A 5000-nucleotide genomic window follows, 5' to 3' on the forward strand; every position below is an offset into this window, starting at 1 on the left:
CCTCAATCTCAGCTCAGGTCTTGGCAAGCTCACCAGAGGATCGCTGGGCAGCGTATTCATGCGACCCAACCAGGGCACGGATCCGGGAGAGGGGAGGGAGACCCGCTCACCTATGCCAGCACGGACTCCAAAGCCCGGCTGAGCAAGGGGTCTCTCCCCACCGGATGGCCCGTTTCCTTATCGATCGGAAGGAGGTATCTGCAGGTTTTATAGCTCTTTTCGCTTAATTTGAGGACCGGTGCGGTAATCTTGCGGAGTCCAGCGACCGGAGCAGGCTAGCGGGCAGGAGAAGTGCGCCTGTAGGGGTCCCTGTCCTTCTCCTGCCGGTGGGCTGAAAAACGACTAAGTCCAAAGCTCCAGGACTTTCAGCGGCAATCCATCAGTCCTTCCGCCGGCCTAGGCTTTCCACATTGCGGCATCCCTGAGAGAGGCTTGCCTACGCCTCTCTCACGGTTCTTCCGCGCGGTGGCGGAAACGAGGTCTTGCGAGGAGCGTCACCACCCCCATTTCTACGGCAGCTCTCTCGCATCTCTGCCGACTTTGTGGAACTCAGGGTCGGATCCGGCCTTCAAATCCAACCTCATTCCGGAGGTCTGAGGGTCCTCTTTCCCACTTTTCCTGCCGGCGGCGCTCCGAGGGCCTCGGCCTGCATTAGGCGAAAGGATGGGTACCTCGGCTCCGGCCCTTCAAATCCGACCTCATTCCGGAGGTCTAAGGGTCCTTTTCCCCACTTTTTTCTACCGGCGGAGCTCCGAAGGCATCGGCCTGCATTGGGCGAAAGTATCCAAGGGCATCAAGGGACCGCTGGGGAGAACCGGACCGGACCCAGACTCGTATCCGACTTTGTTGCACCCTGGCCCGCATCCAAGGACATCCAGGGACCGCTAGGGAGAACCGGACCGGACCCAGACTCGTAACCGACTTTGATGCACCCTCGCCCGCATCCAAGGGCATCCAGGGACCGCTAGGGAGAACCGGACCGGAGCGCGACTCGTAACCGACTTTGAGGCACCCTCGCCCGCATCCAAGGGCATCTAGGGACCGCTGGGGAGAACCGGACCGGAGCGCGACTCGTAACCGACTGTGCGGCACCCTGGCCCGCATCCAAGGGCATCTAGGGACCGCTGGGGAGAACCGGACCGGAGCGCGACTCGTAACCGACTTTGAGGCACCCTCGCCCGCATCCAAGGGCATCCAGGGACCGCTGGGGAGAACCGGACCGGAGCGCGACTCGTAACCGACTTTGAGGCACCCTCGCCCGCATCCAGAGCCGGTACCTCCGCTCCGGGCCTCTGGAGAGAGCTACCCAGGGGAGTCCAGCGACCGGAGCAGGCTAGCGGGCAGGAGAAGTGCGCCTGCAGGGGTCCCTGTCCTTCTCCTGCCGGTGGGCTGAAAAACGACTAAGTCCAAAGCTCCAGGACTTTCAGCGGCGATCCATCAGTCATTTCGCCGGCCTAGGCTTTCCACGTTGCGGCGTCCCTGAGAGAGGCTTGCCTACGCCTCTCTCATGGTTCTTCCGCGTGGTGGCGGAAACGAGGTCTTGCGAGGAGCGTCACCACCCCCATTTCTACGGCAGCTCTCTCGCATCTCTGCCGACTTTATGGAACTCAGGGTCGGATCTGGCCTTCAAATCCGACCTCATTCCGGAGGTCTGAGGGTCCTCTGTCCCACTTTTCCTGCCGGCGGCGCTCCGAGGACCTCGGCCTGGGGTGGGGGAAAGGGCCGGTCCCGCACCTCCGGGCCGGTCCCCTGAGCCCCGAGGATCCCCGCGGGGGCTCCCGATGTCATCAGCCGGCTCCACGGCCTCTGCCCGCCGGCTTCCCGAGGCCGCCGCCGCCGCCTCCCGCTCACCATCCTCCGCCCACCGGCTTCCCGAGAGATCTGCCTCCGAAAAAAAAAGACAAAGTCCGGAAGCTCCGACGGGCAGACCGGGACGAACGGGGTCTCGGAGGCCGGGCAGGGTGCACCCTCGCCCGGCCACAGCGGGGCCCCGCCGCCCGCCTCTCGCCGCCTCCTCCTCGGACCTCTGCCCAAGAAAATGACAAAGTCCGGGAGCTCCGGCAAGGGAGACCGGGACGGCCGAGGTCTTCGAGGCCGGGCGTGGTGCACCCTTGTCCGGGCGCGACAGAGCACCTTCGCCCGCTGCCCGGCTCCGCCGCTCCTCGCTCCCCGGCCCTGCCTCTCTCTCCCCGGGCATCTGGAGACTCCAGCCGGCCGACGAGGACATCCCTGTCCCGCCGGCGGGAACCGGAGAGGCGCGCTCGGCATGCCCGGCCGTGGTATCCATCCGCCGGCTTCCGCTTAGCGCCGCGCCCCGCTGGAACGTACCGGAGCGGCGCTTTTCGGTCCCCGGGCTCCTGGACGCTCCTGCCGGCTGCCCCAATGCTCAAAGTCCCGCCGGCGGGAACCGGAGAGGCGCGCTCGGCATGCCCGGCCGTGGTATCCATCCGCCGGCTTCCGCTTAGCGCCGCGCCCCGCTGGAACGTACCGGAGCGGCGCTTTTCGGTCCCCGGGCTTAGGAGCACCCTCGCCCGCATCCAAGGGCATCCAGGGACCGCTAGGGAGAACCGGACCGGACCCGGACTCTTACCCGACTTTGAGGCACCCTCGCCCGCATCCAAGGGCATCCAGGGACCGCTAGGGAGAACCGGACCGGACCCGGACTCTTACCCGACTTTGAGGCACCCTCGCCCGCATCCAAGGGCATCCAGGGACCGCTGGGGAGAACCGGACCGGACCCGGACTCTTACCCGACTTTGAGGCACCCTCGCCCGCATCCAAGGGCATCCAGGGACCGCTAGGGAGAACCGGACCGGACCCGGACTCTTACCCGACTTTGAGGCACCCTCGCCCGCATCCAAGGGCATCCAGGGACCGCTGGGGAGAACCGGACCGGACCCGGACTCTTACCCGACTTTGAGGCACCCTCGCCCGCATCCAAGGGCATCCAGGGACCGCTGGGGAGAACCGGACCGGACCCGGACTCTTACCCGACTTTGAGGCACCCTCGCCCGCATCCAAGGGCATCCAGGGACCGCTAGGGAGAACCGGACCGGACCCGGACTCTTACCCGACTTTGAGGCACCCTCGCCCGCATCCAAGGGCGTCCAGGGACCGCTGGGGAGAACCGGACCGGACCCGGACTCTTACCCGACTTTGAGGCACCCTCGCCCGCATCCAAGGGCATCCAGGGACCGCTAGGGAGAACCGGACCCGGACTCTTACCCGACTTTGAGGCACCCTCGCCCGCATCCAAGGGCGTCCAGGGACCGCTGGGGAGAACCGGACCGGACCCGGACTCTTACCCGACTTTGAGGCACCCTCGCCCGCATCCAAGGGCATCCAGGGACCGCTAGGGAGAACCGGACCCGGACTCTTACCCGACTTTGAGGCACCCTCGCCCGCATCCAAGGGCGTCCAGGGACCGCTGGGGAGAACCGGACCGGACCCGGACTCTTACCCGACTTTGAGGCACCCTCGCCCGCATCCAAGGGCGTCCAGGGACCGCTAGGGAGAACCGGACCGGACCCGGACTCTTACCCGACTTTGAGGCACCCTCGCCCGCATCCAAGGGCGTCCAGGGACCGCTGGGGAGAACCGGACCGGACCCGGACTCTTACCCGACTTTGAGGCACCCTCGCCCGCATCCAAGGGCATCCAGGGACCGCTAGGGAGAACCGGACCGGACCCGGACTCTTACCCGACTTTGAGGCACCCTCGCCCGCATCCAAGGGCGTCCAGGGACCGCTGGGGAGAACCGGACCGGACCCGGACTCTTACCCGACTTTGAGGCACCCTCGCCCGCATCCAAGGGCGTCCAGGGACCGCTGGGGAGAACCGGACCGGACCCGGACTCTTACCCGACTTTGAGGCACCCTCGCCCGCATCCAAGGGCATCCAGGGACCGCTAGGGAGAACCGGACCGGACCCGGACTCTTACCCGACTTTGAGGCACCCTCGCCCGCATCCAAGGGCGTCCAGGGACCGCTGGGGAGAACCGGACCGGACCCGGACTCTTACCCGACTTTGAGGCACCCTCGCCCGCATCCAAGGGCGTCCAGGGACCGCTGGGGAGAACCGGACCGGACCCGGACTCTTACCCGACTTTGAGGCACCCTCGCCCGCATCCAAGGGCATCCAGGGACCGCTAGGGAGAACCGGACCGGACCCGGACTCTTACCCGACTTTGAGGCACCCTCGCCCGCATCCAAGGGCGTCCAGGGACCGCTGGGGAGAACCGGGACGGACACTGACTTGTATCCGACTTTTAATGCACCGTAGCCCGCATCCGATGGCCTCCGGGGACCGCTAGGGTGGACGCCCGTCCCCTAGAGTAGGGCTGGCGGTGGCGGAAACGAGGTCTGGCGTCGAGTGTCACCGCCCCCGTTTTAGCGGGACGTCGCCGGAATCTGGCCGGGCTCCTGGAACTCCGGCCCGGGTAAAGCGGTCAAATCCGACCTCATTCCGGTTCTCTGACCGGGACCAACCAGGATGCTGTATCCAGGCCAGAGTTCCAGGAGGCCGGCATGAGGACCAAACCAGTCACCGGTCCCCCGAACCTGACCCCGGGAGCCACATTTTTGCCGAGTATCCTCCCGGTTCTCATACCGGGACATTGCCGGTTGCTGTATCCGGGCCAGAGTTCCAGGAGGCCGGCATGAGGACCAAACCAGTCACCGGTCCCCCGAACCTAACCCCGGGAGCCACATTTTTGCCGAGTATCCTCCCGGTTCTCATACCGGGACATTGCCGGTTGCTGTATCCGGGCCAGAGTTCCAGGAGGCCGGCATGAGGACCAAACCAGTCACCGGTCCCCCGAACCTGACCCCGGGAGCCACATTTTTGCCGAGTATCCTCCCGGTTCTCATACCGGGACATTGCCGGTTGCTGTATCCGGGCCAGAGTTCCAGGAGGCCGGCATGAGGACCAAACCAGTCACCGGTCCCCCAAACCTAACCCCGGGAGCCACATTTTTGCCGAGTATCCTCCCGGTTCTCATA

This window comes from Dendropsophus ebraccatus, chromosome 7, assembly GCF_027789765.1.
Source record: "Dendropsophus ebraccatus isolate aDenEbr1 chromosome 7, aDenEbr1.pat, whole genome shotgun sequence".
Classification (NCBI taxonomy): domain Eukaryota; kingdom Metazoa; phylum Chordata; class Amphibia; order Anura; family Hylidae; genus Dendropsophus; species Dendropsophus ebraccatus.